Source organism: Excalfactoria chinensis, chromosome Z, assembly GCF_039878825.1.
Source record: "Excalfactoria chinensis isolate bCotChi1 chromosome Z, bCotChi1.hap2, whole genome shotgun sequence".
NCBI classification, from domain to species: domain Eukaryota; kingdom Metazoa; phylum Chordata; class Aves; order Galliformes; family Phasianidae; genus Excalfactoria; species Excalfactoria chinensis.
In genome coordinates, this window is record NC_092857.1 from 64,040,030 (window position 1) to 64,058,396 (window position 18,367).

The 18,367-nt window shown below is 39.4% G+C and overlaps 1 protein-coding gene across 7 annotated transcripts in view; it reads left to right on the top strand.

Annotated features, from left to right (window-relative positions):
- The window catches only part of LINGO2 (leucine rich repeat and Ig domain containing 2), a 475,029-nt gene that overhangs the window by 216,059 nt on the left and 240,603 nt on the right, over nt 1–18,367 (top strand). For 6 of the 7 annotated variants that reach the window (XM_072359097.1, XM_072359099.1, XM_072359095.1 and 3 more), the window contains one exon: nt 13,665–13,751. The gene's annotated coding sequence lies outside the window, so the exon portion shown is untranslated. Of the gene's footprint in view, nt 1–13,664; nt 13,752–13,786; nt 13,873–18,367 lie in introns of those variants that run through there. The other variant, XM_072359100.1, reaches the window with a different exon arrangement.

Consider the following 18,367-nt stretch of genomic DNA (forward strand, 5'->3'; position numbering starts at 1 on the left):
CTGAATGCCTTGCTGGTATCAAATGTCTTGCTGAAGATATTTCTGGCACTTCTCTGGACAGGATCAAAGCTTGCTGAGAGCCAGGTGCCCTGCTTCTTGTCTTACGACTGGCTCAGACAGAATGAGGGATAGTGCAGAAAATGAGAGTAAACCCAACTACCTGATACATACTCATGTGTGTGTCTATGAACATATATATACAAAGAGAGATAATTTAATTCAGAGGTATTTTTTTCTCTATAAAGGGATAAGATGTTGTGTGCACGTTATGCAGTGTTTTCCTATTATGTCGATGTGTACATGTATCCCTGAAAGCACGAAACAAATCTGCTGTGGCAGGAATGGCAAAACCTGTCTGGGAATATTTAACTGTGTAAATACAGACTCACAGATTTGAGCCATGTATTTCAATTTAAAGATGATTTATCAAAGCAATCGTAAAAAATAAGTCATTCTTCACAAAATGAGAAACAGGCAAAAGCCAAATGATGGTTCAGTTTGAAGGCCAGATCTATTGACAGAAGAGTAAATACTGCTCACATCTGGATAATTATGTGCTCATCGAGCAAAACGTTTTCCCCATGTGTTTTGACATTGTGAGAGAAAGATGATCCAGAGTACTCAGCAGGTTTCCTGCCACTCTGCAAGGGTTCTAGGAATGGGTATCACTACAGTTTATGTCAGAGCAGTTTTCATGTCTGATTGTTACTACTGGCAAGTATTATTGGGATATCTTTAGTAACAAGCACAACTGGACTAAAAAGAACAAAATACTTGCTTTGTTTTGTTTCAGTTGATAGCTTAAGAGCATCATCTCAAAATTTATCTTTACAAGGCTCAGAAGGAGGAAAGTTTTTCAAAAGAGCCATTTCTAATGGTTTTTCACTGTGGTTTGTGTTGCTGTGAATTGTTTTTTTTTACTCTGATTTTGTGATTCGTGGTAGCTGTGAGCAGTCACTGCCTAAATAATTCATAAATGTTTCGTATGTGCCAGCATGCAATTAGAGTGATGTAAATAGCTTTAATTACAATCCTAGCATAACATAAAAATTAAAAAAGCTTTCCAATTAAAAAGGCAGTCAAATGCATATTTTGGAACAATGTTATTAGAGACAGAATAAGGAAAGAAAGGGAACAAATAGATCATCAGCTATCGAGCGTTTTCTTTCAAAACTTCAAAGGGTGATATTTCTACAAAGGTCTGAAAGCAGGACAGCATTAAGAATTCTTTAGCACTGTATTGTGACAAATGCATATTAGTTTAAATGAATCCCTTTTTTCTTTTCCCCTTTGTACATGGCATGCAAACTGGAATGTACATTTACAGTACCTGAAGATAATTACGTGTTACTTTACTGTGCTTCTTCTGAGCGAGGAAAGCTATGAAAATGCTGCTGTCATCTCCTTTAATGTCTGACTTGTTAACAAGAGTAAGAGTCATCTAGTCTTTTTGATAATATCACAGCTTCAGAATGACTTCCCTATTAACATCAGTTACTAGTGGAAAATTATTTTTTGCTTTGCTGTTCCAATACAAGCCAGGGGAACGTATTGTTGAGTGCTGTGAAAAAAAAAAGCTTCATTTCGCCCCTGAACTCTCCATGTGTTGTCTTCCATAGCACTAATTAGTTCTGCTCTTTTGAAAGCATCTTTCTATTTCCCTTTCAACTGAAAATTTTGTCAAATAAAATGTGATAAAAAAATGACATTTTCACAAATCACCCCAGTGAGATGCTATGATGGGACCATATACAGAAACTATATTCTGTGACTCTCATTCTTTTTGAAAGTACAGCAGTCAGACTTGTGCTGTATTTCTGACACTTTCAAGGCGCATTAGACTGACTCACTGTACCAGCATGTATCAGTACATTATGTCTGCAGTGAGATTGATGTCTCTGAAGCATTGGTTTTATGACATACACCATCTGTATGCAGCTAATGCCTAAACAGTAAATTCAGTGCATTCTGCAGTTTCATCATATGTGCAATTTTGATATGTATGTTACTGATAAGCTGCACAGTAGAAATGCAGGCAACTCTGCCCATAACTCAAAGACACTCCTAATACAAGGCATTCATCTTTGGGGCCTGCTCCTATGTTATAATCCAACTGACATGAATCTATCAAACCTGGTAAGGTCTGCAGAGCTTTGCACAGTGTAAGGATGGCAAAATTATGTCCAGACTGTGTAACCTCATCCTAATTCACTTTTGTTGTTGTTGTTGTTGTTTCTTTTTCATTTGTTGTTTGTTTGTTTGCTTTTGTATTGTAAGGAAGTTATGGCACATGTAAAAATGAGTGTCATTAGAAACTTTGAAACATTAATATATCAAGCAAAAAAGATAGAAATGGCTTAGTTAATGCGGAGGCTGAATACATAACTTTATTAATAGGCTTTACACTATTTCTAGCTCTGATGTTCAGATCATGAAAGCAGGCTGTATTAGAATACTGTGTAACACAGTTGTAGTAAGAGGCCATTGCACACTCTTTTTGTTTGTTTGTTTGTTTGGAAGCAAGACCTATGTTGACAGTTGTAAAACAGAATAGGCACAAGTGCATCTTCATGGAGTTTTCTTCCATACATTTAGCTCATTAACTGAAATGATCTTTGTGAAAAGCACACATAAGCAGTTTTCATATGCCGTTGTGCTATGAATATAAATTGCAATTTCAAATCATTCTGGCTGCCAGCTGATTTTGTTTGAGATTTCTGTAGAACTGTTTAATGTTAATCCATCTGGATACAGGAGAAGTCAATAAAGCTGGTGCAGAGATGTAGAAATTACACCTTACTGTGTTAGCAACAACTTACCTCCTAAGAGGAACTTTTATTCCAGCAGTTTTTGCCTGAAACTTTGACAAGGATGGAGGAACCCGATTACAATCACCAGAGGACATCTGCTAGTTAGTTTTGCAGCCGACAGATGCAGAATTTCTGCATGCTTCAGGTGCCTTCAATTGCCCTTTTATGCTTCTTACCCATTTCATAAGTAGAATTGCAGCTGTTGAATACGCACACAATCTGGCTCCTGGCCCGGGGTGGGTGAGGAGCAGAGAATGAGAAAACTCCACCTGGCTTTCCACTAGCACGTGTTAATGTGGCCTACACAAATCTGTTACGTGCTCTTGGGAGCAATTTTGAACAAAGTAGATTTTTGTACTGTGAGTGCTCTACAGGAAAAACAGAGTGGTCCACATCCTTTCCAGTAAAAAATATTATAAAATGAAATTCACATCAAAGAAAGGAGTGTGAGCATCTCCTCTGTAACTCTGAGCAGTCTTCTCCAAGGCCTGGCTTACCTTTACCTTTCTGCTCTGTTACTAAGGAGCTCAGGTGAGCCATAGGAAATTTTGTGCTACGCTTGGCAAGCAACTGTACTTACCACGTAACTGGTCTGTTGCCGTGACTCGGAAACCCCCAATTTCCCAGGTTCTTGCGAAACCTTTGCCAGAGCCAAAAGACCACCGTGACTCATCAAGAAACGTGGCAAAATGGCGTTTATTAGGAGTAATCAATACCTTATATACCTTACTACTTCGTCTACGCCCCCTAAGGTACGTTTGAAATGCGCGCCAATGTACCTAACAGGGTTTGAGACGGAAGAGGCTGGATTACTATCACCGTCACATCCCGAAAAAGCCCCGCTACCGCCTATGTGCTTGTATTACAAGGTTCAGCCTCGTTAGCATCTACAACATCTCCCCGCCCCCCAAGACAACAATTTATCCCTTTTCAATGTGAACACTAAAATCCCAAGTATAATCTACTATAAATTTGATATTATTCTATATGTTCTATGCAATATACTTAACTGAATTACTTATCTACTTAGTCAAATCTAACCTTAACAAAACTAAGATTGATCTTAACGCAATCCTAACGATTACTAATATATTACTCTTATCATAACTCTATTACTCTATTAATATATTACTCTTACTATAACTTACTCTATAAATTTATATAAACCTTAATACCTATTAATATATTACTCTTAATATAACTTACTCTCTATAAACTTTATATAAACCTTAAAAGCTCTATCCGATGTAATGAGTAGTGCAAGTTACATTTGTGCAAAAAACAGCACCACAGTTAAATGAACTGTATATTAAGATAGTCCCTTTGATGTCTGGAACCATCTGAGAAACAGTTCTCATCCGTGATGTTTTCTATTCTTCTTCATTCTTCGTCATTCTTTTTTCTATTCTTCATCTTTCTTGCATGATGCATCTTCTCTGTATGGTGAACAGTAGTCAAAGTCTTCTGTCCATAGCCTCGATAGCGTCCATCAGCTCATCAGCACACGGCAACATGCACCATCATTACATTAACGTGTAATCGATATGTAGTGACTAGGTAACTAGAATCACACTCTATAGGATAAGAAGAACACATCCTAAAAGATAAGTGAAGTTGCAAATACAAATAAGTGTGAATCTACTGTTGGCTGAGACCCGACAATTCCAGACTGACTCCAGAAGGTCCCCGCGCTTGTTGTTCGAGCGGTACTAATCACTGAGACCAACAGCAGCAGAACAGTCTCAGGTACCAGATTCGGACTCCCCACCAACTGCTCCTGTAAGAAAAGAACTCTTATCCCACTTCCCATAGTCAGTCTTCACCAACCATTCTTGAGTAAAACGAGAAGTGAAGCAGGACCTATTGTCAGTCTCAACGTGACTGGGCAAACCGACCATAGCAACAGCGGTTGCCAAATGGTATCGGACTGCAGTCAAGCCAGACCTGACATGCTGAGTGGCCGTGATGACAACAGAGGAGGCACTCATAGCAACAGCCAGCCCTTGACAGGGAGACAAGCAAGACTCCCAGATGACACCAGTTTGCCAGATCTGCAGTGACCCTAGGCCAAAGACAGGAGTGCTGGCAACTGTATCTGCTATTGCGTTACCTCTGGTAAAAAGGCTTGGCACCTCAGAGTGACCATGCACATATAAGGATGCAACAGGAGCTGTGTGAGAGGCCAAGGTCTCTTCCAAAATTCCAGCAGCCTCTGAACTTGGGAAGTCCTCCCGGTCCATCCGGGCCAACTGCTTGGCTGCAAAGATGGAGTCAGCAACAATGTTAGAGGGCATCATTCGCCAGAGGTGCACTGCGACCATCACCTCAAGCATCTGCACGCTGACCGTTCGGTTTGTGAAGACAGCAGCCTGTGAACTACGGTTGGAATCCTGCCAAACCATCATCCTGAGATCAAGAGTCTCATGCTCTACCAACTGAGCTAGCTGGGCCATTTCAAGGCCTTGAACAGTGTCCATGCAGCTCTGTAAGATCTTTTGCCAAGCTGCAATCATTTTGCTAGACGGATTTTGGGGTTCTTTTGGGTCGGATCCCTTTAGCTGACCATACAAGGGCTTAATCAATCGAGAAGGTATCCCCAAAGCACCCCGAACCCACTGGAAGGCTCCTACCGGTTTCTGCGTATTCCATAGTTTCTTAACACACGGTTGAATATCAAGACCCACCAGCTGCATCGTCTCAGTGCTAAACTTATATTCCAAGCACTCTGCTTTAATTCCCTCTTGCATGTCTATACCATGCACAGGGTGAAAGGGATCATCTTGTTCAGCTGCCACCCCCCTCCCAAGCTCAGTCATCCACCCCTCCTTCCAGAGTGTATATTGCACCAGCTTGAGGATCACGTATGCGAGGCTTTCAGTGTCGTGAGGAAGCACAGGGCCATGCGCCGTTAAAGTCTCTAGTGTGTTTAAAGCCAGGGGCAAACGGAACTCGCGGCAGCAGCCGGCAGCCCGGTGCCGGAAGGTGGAGCGGCTCCGCGCCGGGGAATCGAGCCCCGGCCCCCCGCGCGCCAGGCGGGCTGCCCCCTGGGACGGAGGGAATGCGGAAGCGCCGGCGGAGGGCGGGCGCGGGCAGCGGGGCGCCGCACCGCGCGCCCGCAGCCCCCCTGCACAGCGCCGGGGCGGCCCCAGGTCGGACCGCAGCGGCGGGCTCCCCCGCCGCCGCGGGCTCCCCCGCCGCCGCCAGCAGCCGTACCGCCGCCCCCCCGGCTCTGTGCAGGTGGTGCCACGATTGCACTCCACGCCTCCCAAGGCGGTATCACGCCGGTACCCTCCATCCCACTGGGCACCATATGTTGCCGTGACTCGGAAACCCCCAATTTCCCAGGTTCTTGCGAAACCTTTGCCAGAGCCAAAAGACCACCGTGACTCATCAAGAAACGTGGCAAAATGGCGTTTATTAGGAGTAATCAATACCTTATATACCTTACTACTTCGTCTACGCCCCCTAAGGTACGTTTGAAATGCGCGCCAATGTACCTAACAGGGTTTGAGACGGAAGAGGCTGGATTACTATCACCGTCACATCCCGAAAAAGCCCCGCTACCGCCTATGTGCTTGTATTACAAGGTTCAGCCTCGTTAGCATCTACAACACTGGTCCTTGTAGTTTCTTGGAGCATTAGCTGCAATCACTGGCCAAGTCCAAGGATTTTTGGAAGACAAAGTTGATTTGGACTTCCATGTAAGCTGCTGTAAAACAGAAGATGAAGAAGTACATTTTTGAAGAGAAATAAAAGAGAAAATGTTTGTTTCCCAAACCTTTAGTTAATTGACTGAAGACGTTCATACAAATTTGTACTGCGTTTGAAATTTTCAAAAGACCCTATGACAGAGACAAAGCTGTGTGTGGTAAGAAGGTATGAACTCGGACTTTGAACGAAACCTCATTTTCTCTCTGACTAACCTCTCATTTTATAGGGGTTTCAGAACATGTGTGCAGATCTTTAGCTCGTCTCACACAGAGGATGGGATGTCATTCAAGAGCACTCCATCTCCTCTCCTCTCCACTCCCTATAAACCACTTCTTCAGGGGACACTGTGCCGCTTAAATGTTAACAGCAACAGGAGGCCTGTTTATTTTTTCCATCTTTTTCCATCCATTTTTTTATGTTTATCCATCTTCCTTGTAGATTTTTCTAAGAACGTTTATGGGTTCTAACAGCCAAAGACAATCCCTCAAGGAAGCAGGGCAGCAGCAAACAGCAGACACCTTCCTAAAGATGGGTATGGGCAAGGCCTTGACAGGACTTGAGCCTACATGTGGGGTCAGGAGCAGACAAGAATGTGAAAAAGATGACAATTTCAGCTCAACATGGGTTTGTTGCAGGTGAGGTTGGTTAACCAGAAGCAGGGATGGGGCTTTAAACTGTTCACCCTTGGTGATTCAGAACAGAGGAGGCAATGAGAAGAAAAAGAAGTCAGGCAGTGTATGTTGATATTCTTGTCTTGAGCAGTAAATGGTCGGCTCTCCCTTCCAGATATGGCTTCTTTCCTGAGCTGCTCCAAGGGTAAGATAGCAGTAAAGCACTCTTCCAGTAAATCTACATATACAAGTGGAATGCAGTGTTTAATTAGTGGTAAATTAAATTTTAATACTATTTTTTTTTCTTGTGTGTCTTTGCCTTTGGATATTGAAGTACTATTGCTAATCAATTCACTAAAAATGGTGAAATGATGAAAAGGACAAAGAAGTCATACAAAGAAGTCATAAATGTCTCTGATATTAGTGGTTCCATTCTACCTGAACACGGACACTTAAATATTTAATTCACAATTTATTGTAAACTTAAAAGCTTTTTCTTTTTTTCTTACCCCTCCACCCTCCATCCCTTCTCAAATGTCTGGAGGAGTGTGTTGGAAATAGCACACTCCTTTCCTGTAAAGTACTGGGTATTCTCAGTCAGATTCTGAAAGTGGAAAATTTCCATTAGATAACTAACTAGTTTTAGCCTTTGCTTAGGAGCATATGTGATCATAATCTTTTTGTTGTTATATTTTCCCCTAGGCTGAATTCCCATAAAGTGTCTCTATGGCCTTAAATTACTCAGGAGTTATTGTTTCATTACCTTTCCTTTGTGACACGTCAAAGGCCAATTTTGCAGTGGATCTGTGATAGCTTTGTCCCCTTATACTCAGAGTGGTTTCACTTGAGACACAGACAGTTAGTTAAGCTGATATGTCCAAAGAAGCTCAAACCTAATTTTTAACTTCTAAGCACCCACAACTGCAGTGGCTAATTTTTCCATGTTTTCTGTGGGTCTGAATGGAAACATGGAATATACTGTTCTTAGCTAACAGTCAAGTCTCTGTAGCATCGAACAAACCATGAGAAACAAAACTGAAAGCATGTTTTGCTGGTGGTATTTTAAACCACAAATTTGTGTCCTGTTCTAGTATTGTATATTTTTTCCCCCTTTTCCACCTGTAAATCACCTTGCTCTGATAGCTTTTGTGTCCCTGCCCAGTGCTGCAGTGACCTACCTAGATGTGACTGTTACCAGCACAAACAAGCGCTCACTGAGCAGCATGTCTTTTAGTAAGAGAAGTCAACAACACCTCAGTGAACCTACACTTTATTGTGGATGCTACCAGACACATGGCATTTAGCAGCTGCTCTATGTGCAGAGATCTGAGTGAAGTAGTTACTTCTGGTATTCTTTTCCAAGTTCAAAACAAATCTGAATCTAGTTTGCATTTAACACTGAATTACAGTTTTGACTTCATTCTTATTTTGGCTGTTAGAATGGTACGTTAGTTCTTCATATCAAATGTAACTATTTGAGTCTGAGCACAAAAGTTAGTAGTAGCATGCAGCACCAGGTGTTTTAAGCCAGAAGTAGCTCCAAGGTACATTCAGCTGATCAAACTACTCACATGCATTGTTTTATTGAAAGAGAATAACTGCTTTTATGCTCTTTCATGAACTTGGACTAATTTTAGAGGTAAGAGATGAATTAGCAATTCACACCGCATGCTTACCAGATGCTGTTGTCAAATGTGAATGAAACAGCAACACAGTAAGGCTGAAAACAACATTTGGAGATCACCTTGTCCCTTCAGTATTACAGACTAAGCTAGACAAGGGAAGTGATATGTTTGTTCAACCCATGCCATTATTAAATTAACCAAGCTGAGAGCATAAATGTAATATTGTACAAGAGTTTTGCTGGTATGAGTTCCAGTCACCATAATTAAGCAAAGAAATTGAGTTATTCTGACAGGTGATTCTGTCTGGCTGCTTGTGGTGATATTTTCCCAATACTGAAATCAGTTATTTGTAAATTATATAGCTTATTTCCATTCACTTCCTGAGTCCTTCAGATGAGCATTCTGCAGACAATGAAGCATATTTTTCATGTAAAATTATGTATGCCTTTTTGTAAGCCAACAGATCTGTTGTAGAACAACCCACTATTCCAATCACTCTGCAAGGGTTTATTTTCATACCTGTTCAGGGTAAGACAAGGAATGATGTTGAGTGCAGAGGGCCTACCTGACCTGAAAGCTCAGATCAGAATACAGTCACATTTGTTCTTTATTATTTTTGTCCTCTAGACAGAAATATGAAGGCTTATGTTTTTTAAGCCTTGAAACGTCTTTAACAGAAAGGGTTAGAAACCAGTCATCCAAGTTCCCAAGTTTCTAACTATCTCATAGCCTGTCTAATCATTAGGACATTCCCCTCAGGAAAAAAGAAGTCTGAAAACAAAGATGAGAATCCCAGCAAGATTAAGAGACAACTAAGATTGTTTTTTCTCCTGGGACCTAAGAAAAGATAGCTAGTATGTCCAGCTTTTTAGCATTTTATTTGTTTGTTTGTTTGTTTTTTCTTAATCAGTGTCTGTGCTTGTGTATTATGCAAGGAGCACTGCTACCTGTCTTATATAAATATAATTGTGGTTGACAGTGAAAATTGAACTGTGATTTAGCAGATCCGCATAGTACAGTTACTTTGTTTTGAGCTCTCATTTTGCTTCTAGAATGACCACAGGGGCTGTAGCCATAAGTAGAGGAGATGGGTAGAATCCAGTCAGACAGCAACAGATTTGTTGAATAAACTATTATTAAACCTGGCTACAAAAATTGTTCTAAAATACTATCTGAGATTTCAGATACTGTTACCATTTTCACTGTTGTTTCAATTAGTCTTGCTTTCTGATTCTCTTTCTGTCCTGCAAAGGTTTTCTCCTTTTGTGTATTTTTTTAGAGGATCATTTCCCACAGCATTAGACCGTGCCGATTCCTAAAATATTTGCCTGAGAGCTCTTGCTTCTCCACTGGGAGGAGACATCAAAGAGTTATCATCTAATTGATTTTATGTTTTGTCTTTTTCTTCCTTGAAAAATGAGGTCATAACACGGAATAAGAAAGAAAAAACCAACCAAACAAACAAACAAACAAAAAAAAACATACTCAAGATAAATTAAGATATAGCCTTTGGCATCTCTGAGTCCTGTTCATATCCAAATGTGAACATATCCAAATGTGAACATTAAAATGTTAGGATTTTTTTTTATTATTATTATTTATTTTTTTTTTTTCTTAAAAGATGTTTGCTTAATAGGAATATCAGGGTGGATTTTTTTGTTTGTTTTTCATTCTTGTTGTTTTGTTGTTGTCGTTGTTTTCCTTTGGTTGGTTGGTTTCATTTTACCTAAAGTATAATGAGATTGGAACATTGAAATACAGTGACATAGCTCACTAGTATATAGAGATTGAATAAATTGTCCAGCTGAAATGGGACTCTATGAAATTCTGTCATGATTTATGATTAGGCAGATTCTATTCTCTTTGTAGTTAAGGCTGAAAAGCTAACCACTTAACTTCAAGCAACATGGATCCCCTGTGCTGCCCTTTCAAAAAATGCCTAACTCAAACAAATCAGTCAATTTCTGAAAACTGAGGTGGGCAGATTTTCAGTTATCTTAATTATGTTGTCGAATGTGAATCTTTACTATTCTGTGCTGCTGTATGAATGAATGACAGGTCAGAGTTGTGATACTTTCTTAAATTTTTGAAGTACAATACCCAGGAAATTCAACTGAATTTCCACATGCAAATCTGGATCTTCTATTGATTTTTTTGTTGGTTATCAAAATGCATTTAAGTTTGCAGTAGATCTGCTGAGAGCAGAAACAGGACAATGCAGTGAAAAGAACAAAAAGAAAAAAAAAACACATTTAAAAAGCCTGATTGCAATGAATAATGGTACTTTAGATGTAAGGCAGTGTCTTGAAAACAGCATTTTGAGTAAACAAATCACTGTGAACTTCAGGAGCTTGGACTGTTGTTCCTTTGGTAATTGTTCTAGAAGAAAAAATTGAGATCTGTAAATTTGCGTAGATAAGCCTGTTTAGCTTCAGTTATAGCACTTCATATTTCTAGCACAGGATGAAGTTTGGCTAATTAAAGGATTACCTGCAGTTTCACTCATCTGTTTGCAAAATGTAACGCATTAGTTGGCAAACTCTCTACTCCTGTATGTTGTAGATCCTCACGTTACAGTGCAAAATTGATATAAATGGAATAGATACAGTTTTCTACTGTTCTGTGTTTGCTTTCAAGTAGAGATATCTGATTTCTTCTAGAACACAGTGATAGGCAACCAGCTGCAGTGAAAAGTTGTTCATGTTAATTCTTTGAGTAAAATAGCCTATTAGTGAATTTAGGCAGTTTTTCACAAGGTATTTGAACACAAGTGAGCCGGACTGAGCTCACAAGGTGTTTCTGCTAGACTTGATGCTTTTTACAGGTGAGATGAAGCAGTTACTTCACCAGTCAGACTAACAAAAGTTAAATGGTTTCTCTCCCACTGTATGGTGTGTGGATAGGAATAGCAGCACTGGTGATAGCTAGTACAGAAGAAAGGCCCCACACCCATGTGACCAACCATACACTGGCTGCATCATGAGGTTCCTTCCAACCCAAGCCATTCTGTGATTCTGTGATTACTGGGAAATACGTAACTCCTTGGCTATGTTAGAGCAAGGGTGAGCCTGAGCTGAGCATCATTGGAAAGAGCAAAAAAGATTCAGCAAAGCCCAATTTCATTTCCACAGAGCTGAAATATCTGGCATACCGAAGCTGTGCATTTGCTTGCATTTACCCTATGGAAAATTGAATAAACCTGAAGGTACAAAAGTGTGGTGGGATTTGACTTTTGTATAATGTGAGTACACGGAGCTACTATTTCAGAGAGCAGTTCTGTTCACTCAAAAAGAACTATCAGTTGACTATAAGAACTATCAGCTTAGACAGCAATAGATAGGTGTATTCTGGAACTGCACATTTGTTTCAGCATGAGGAGTAGGCCTAGAATTTGATTGTTAAGGGATATTACTTAGACCACTGTAATTTTCCCTGGATGTTAGGAAATCTTCTCTGGTTTGTTGAAATTGTTGTACTTGTTTCTTGCAAATGCAGTAGAAATTTGTGCTCATGTTTCTAATTTCCTTGTACAGAAGTTAATCCTCAGAAGAACCTCCTAACTGTTTGGTGTTTTTGTGCCTCTGATACTTACATCTCCTTTTCTAGTATCTATGTTCCTGGTAATGAGCACTAGCCAAGTCTCTTTGACTCAAGGCTATTTAAGACAAGATTATGCCGTGTTTGATACTGTGCATTGTGTCAAAAGTTACTTTTATTTTGTTTCATAACTTTTAATTCTTTACCTTCCCAATGAAAAGTTACTTCAGAATCTTAGATCTCTTTTTAAAAAGTTTCTAATCCAGGTGATGCAGAAATAAGCTTAAAAATCAAACAAACCCAAAACAGTCTTTAAAGGATTAATAATGCGGACTGAATAACAGGAGCAAAGAATAACTTCCAAAGTTGCAGTATTTTTGAACTATTTTCATGACGTTACTTACACCGGAGTCTGATGCTTCTGAGTGCTTGGAGATGGCTGTGTTCGCTCTGTCGCCTTACAGCAGTTTATTCACAAAAACGTACAACCAAAATAATAAAATGACGTCTGAGCACAAACAAGAATGGGGCAAGAGGTTTTACTTCTGAGACTGTGGTACTCTCTAAGGGCTTTCTGTGGATGTCATCAGGTTAAGCAGAAGATCTGCAGGCAGAAGTTTCCCATGAGAAGAGATGAATCCATGAATGGCCTACTGCTTGTGGTTCACACAATTGTAAAGCTGTATAACCGTGATCATTCACCGCTGTCAGAAATACCTGTGATATTTTATGCAGTACTGAATGTGCATTTTATGCAGTACCGAGTGCAGCATCTATTTTTTTCAGTCTCACTTGCTTTTTTCAGGCATAGTTAGAATCCAAATAAACACCAAAAGGAATTGTATAGTGGTTTTGCATCCTGCCTGCCTGTATATTTTCTGTGCAGTAACATGTAAGATTTCTGATGAAAATAAGCTCATCATGTTTTATTCTGCTATGATGGCTTGGGGATTTGGCAGTTGTTTTGTCAGTACGTACTGCACACATCTCATTTCTCTGTAATAGATAGAGTCAAAATTAACTGATTTTAAATGCTGGGTACTATATGACACTCCTGGAAGTAATTTCATGAAGAAAAGATGAGGAACCTTTAGGGCTAATATTCCTCTTTTAGATGTGGGATTAGCCTGGATGTTGCCTGCAGCAGCTGTCTCAGTTCCCCAAATTCTGGCCCAAGATGCATGTCCACCTCTCTGCAAAATCTGAATGCATTATTCTGCTATAGGCCAGAACCCAAAACTTGTCATGAGCCACCCAGCTGCAGAATAGAGGTCCAAAATAGGAAACAGTAACAGTTCTAAGAAAGCATAGAGCAATCTGGACCACAGAAATATGTCAAGCGACTAATTCTTGTTTTGTTTGTTTTCCAGCTGTATTAGTTGCTTTAATGCAAGTACCTGTTCCATCAGATGACCTTGCTTCACTAGTGGTCTGCAGCAAGCTACACTGTAAAAGCTGTAAGTGTGGTGGCTTTCCTTGTTTTCATCCTATCAAGAAAGTAGTTTACTGCTCACTTAAGATCTGGCAGTCTCGGCATGATTCAAACTGAAAGGCTTGTCATTGTTCTAAATATTTCAGGTAAACCTGGCCAAGTCTGAGTGCATGTCAGATTTACAAAGACTTGTCAAAACCATAAAGTTAATGGGCTGGAGAAGGAGAAATCTTCATAGCTGCATTATCTTGCTAAGTGGAGATCTAAGAGTAGAAAACAATACTTACATTAACGGACATTATTTCTGATGAGACTCTCTCTTTAATAATTAACTCCATCTGAGAGAAGAGGGCATTCCTAGCTCTTTTTTATACTCAGGTCTGCTATTATGATTTTTCTCCTGATGTTGGATTACAGAGCAGTTAAAAAACTGGGAAGAAAAAGAAATGGTAAGAAGACCATATTCTTAAATCCAGAGATAGATGAAAACGTTAAGTGCCCTGATTTCTGGAATGCTGAGCCTCTGGCAACGTTCATTTACTTTAAAGGAAGCTGCCAGGGCTCAGCACCTGAAAATAAGGTCAGTTATTGAGGCACTTTGCTAAGACCTGGTGATCTGGAGACTATAATCTGAGTATCTCATACTGTTCCCATTTGGGAGGAAAGAATATTCTGAACAGAAAAAACAGAGGGATAGCCTCACTCCTATCAAGCAATGTACGCAGGAGAAAACAAGGTATCTCCATGTTACATAATCTGACTGTTGACATGTGATTTATTTTCTTGTATGCTAGGGTGTTTTTAGTTGTTGTTTGGTTTGGTTTTGATTTATTTTATTTTATTTCATTGGTGGGGAGGGTTTTTGTTTTGTTTTGTTTTTGGAAGGGGCATGGTAATGAAATCAAACAGAAAAAGGTAAATTTTAGCAAGTTTGTGATTTGAAAAGTCATTTTTTGGGTCACTACGGGGCAAGTTTCCCTTCTACTGGCTGGTCTGCCTCTGAAGGGTGACAATAAATTGGAGGGCAATGAACTTCTACACAGGTAGATAGGAACAGGACAAGGAGGTTTTAAAGTAAAGGAAGGCTGATTTAGGTTAGATATTGTGAAGTTTTTTACTAAGAGAGTAATGAGGTGTTGGCACAGGCTGCCCAGAGAGGCTGTGGATGCACCATTCTTGGAAGTGTTTCAGTCCAGGTTGTATGGGGTTCTGTGCAATCTCATCTAGTGCTTGATCTAGGAGTTGGCAGTCTATCCACAGAGAAGGGCTGGAACCTGGTGATACTTGATGTTCCTTCTAACACAAGCCATTCTGTAGTTCAATGGTCTCCATTCTTTTTTTTTTTTTTTTTTTTTATTATTATTATTATTATTTTTATTTTATTTTTAAGTTATATATATTTGTCATATTCAAGTATAAATGTAGCAATTAGCTTTGTTCCTAATCAGCAGCACGGATGTGAGATTAGGAGGCTCCTCCGTTAAAGATCAGTTTCCCTCACTTAGCAGTCTCTGAGGCTAAATGTAGTAGTATTATCATGTGTTCTGTTTGGGAAATTAAAGGCACTGAAAGTAAGGAAAATAAAAAAGACTTTCCAACAGTCCTGTTAAACTGCATTTCTGCAACCTTTCATTTTCTTTTGAGCTCCAGCATGTATTTTTTATCAAATTTATATCCTAGTTTTGAGCCTCCTGACTGTCCCCTGCACAAAGCTGTCCCATGGTAAATGCTGTGCTGGCACTCACGTTAGAACACTATATTCAGGAGTTCTTTACTGAACTGTGAAAAGTTGCCCTAGGCAGACAAATGCCTCAAGGCTGAGCTGCAGAAGGAGACTTGAACAGTCTCCAAGGCCATTTTATGACATTGTTTGTGTGTCCCCAAAGTGGCAGTTAGAGGAGCTTCATTTCGTGCTTTGCTGATACGCTCCATAGTTATGACCAGTTGCTCCAGTGATTTCAGGTGGTTTTCTGTCAACAAGCAGGCAGCTGGGCCTACCTCTTGTCTACCACGTACCTTCCAGGCCTGCCTCTTACACCTCCTATCATTGTGCTCAAATGTCTACTGTGGCTTGACACGAAGACTGTAATTTGCATAGACATACCTGCCAAGAAATATATTTTCCCCTCAGAAATTGATTTGTGAGCTTGCTGGACTACTCTATACATGTATGCTTGTATAGCTGACAGTTTCAGAAGCGAAAAATCGTCCCCAAAAGCCAGACACAGCTGGTAAACAGAAAGTAATGGAAGAAAGTGGTAGACATATTATTGTTTTATTGTCTCCTTTGTTTACTTTGCTAGAGTCTTCAGTCTAATAGCCTAGGGCTATGTTTTAGCGCTCTTGAATTCAATACCCTTGAACATTTATCAGTAGTGAACAGGAGCCTCTCAACAGTCCCTAAGTTGTTTTACAGGATTTGAAAAGCAGAGGGCTCTATGAACTATTCCCTTCTTTAAATTAGGCTAGTTCCATTGTTAACAGTGGTGGGAACTCCGTGAAAAGGTTATGTGGGGAAAAAGCAATGTGAAAGTAATGCTGTGGTTGTTATGCTTCTCCCAGAGAACATTTTATAGAGCCAACTCGGATGTCATCTCAAAAATGTGGTGAAAAGGGCCAAAAAAAGTCCTTTCTGTAGTTATAAATAATCAAATTCATAGAAGTTAAGAGTTGACCTCATAGATTAAGATGATCAAAAATCTCTGTTTTGGTCCTTGTAATGTAATGCTGTGGTGTATAGTGAAACCATGCTCACACTATTATTACTGTCTATTCTTCTTCATCTAAAACTTTGAAAATTTTGAAAGAACTTGACAGCTTTTCTATACAAAGCAGATTATTCTGAATCCCAATCAGTATCCCCGATCTTCTCCATGTGTAAAAAAGAATATATTTTACATAAGTATAATTTGAAGTAAAGCCACAGTGTTTTCCAGCTGTCCAAATCAAATCTGAGCAGCAAATTCTATTTAATATAAATTCTAGCAATCATTTTATAAGCCTACCATGTTGTTTTTAGTGTTGCTATTGCAACAGAATAGAATTGAAACAGATTTTGTGTGTGTATTTTTTAAAAAAGATCATGGAAAGCAAGATACAGAAATACATAAAACTTTAGCAAAGCAGTATTTTGTTATTCTTAATTTCAGTACTTTGTTTCCAATTTTCAATAGCAAAGGCTGTTTGGACGGAATACAAGGTGCACTGCTATTACTATGTAATCACATTTATAGGTAATAGTCTAATAAAATTTTGCAATTAGCAATTTATTATTTTCAAGATTACTTCAAAAATATTAGTTTCTGTGTTTTCAGACCCAAAAGAATGTGGTTACATAGATGTTTCTATCAGGAATAACACTTAAGCTTTTCCTGACCTCATACTCTAGGAAAATTTATTTTCACTGACTTACGATCCATAAAGATTTTCACAAAGGATGGTGCAGCATAAAAAACTCTTCCTGTTGGGATTATATGAAAATTGTTGTTAGTGATCTCTCTTGGTGCACATTTGGTGTAATTTCTAAGAACGTAAATTAAAGCACACAGAAAATAGATGCCTGTTACATATAATTTCCACAAAATAAATACATGTTATATGCTGCCACCTTATGGTAGCATAAGCTACACAGGTCTTCATGTAACAACGTATTCCTGTACAGGAAGAAAATATCAGAGAAACAGGTAGTATGTTTCCAACCAAAAAGACTGTGTAAAGTCAAACATTGTGGATACATTTTGTGACTATTAAAAGTTCAAGTGTGAAAAGTTTAAAGAAGATCACTGGGACAGATTACAGTTTATCCATAATCTCACTTGATGTAGGCAATGTTGCACTAAACCTCAACATTTTTTAACCTAAGAGTGAGCTTGGTAGTTGTTTAATGTCTGAAAGGTCGTACATGTGGGAGAATATAGAGATAAAGCTATTTCGTGCAGGTTTGGATAAATAGCTAGTAAAGGGCTATCTTTGATGCTACAGTTTGAAAATGTTGGCATTCTGTCAACCTTTATGGACCAAAGGTGACCACGTTTATTATTGCCAGCAGTGTCAGAATACATCTTTTTTTTATGTGTCTCCTTATGTCATTTTATAAGCAGTATAACTTTATTTCACAAAATGCATAGTCAAACTGTGAATATCTTGCTGTAGGATTACTATGTATGCTCATAAAACATCTAGAAGGAAAACTCAACACAGGTTTAACATGTGCTTTAGGTGTTCATCAGCACTGGATAGGTAGAAACTGGGAGAGAATATGGGGCTACTATAGAAACACAGATATGCTTTCCCCAATCCAGTATTCTTCCTTGAGCACTGGCCTTTGGCCCTAGCCAGATGAATCTTTTTTGTTGATCAGGTTGAGTGTTTATTGTGGAAGTGATAAGTGGTGTTCCTTAGGGGTCAGTGCTGGGACAAATGCCCTTTAGTATCTTCATCAATTACACTGACAGTCAGATTGAGTGCATCCTCAGTAAGTTTGCAAATGACACCAAGCTGCATTATGAGGTTTACACTCTTGAAGGCTGAAATACCATCCAGAGACCTAGACAGGCTGAGTAGTGGGCCCAGGTGAACCTTATGAGGTTCAGTAGAGCCAAGTGCAAGATCTTACACCTCTGTCATGGCAACCCCCACCAT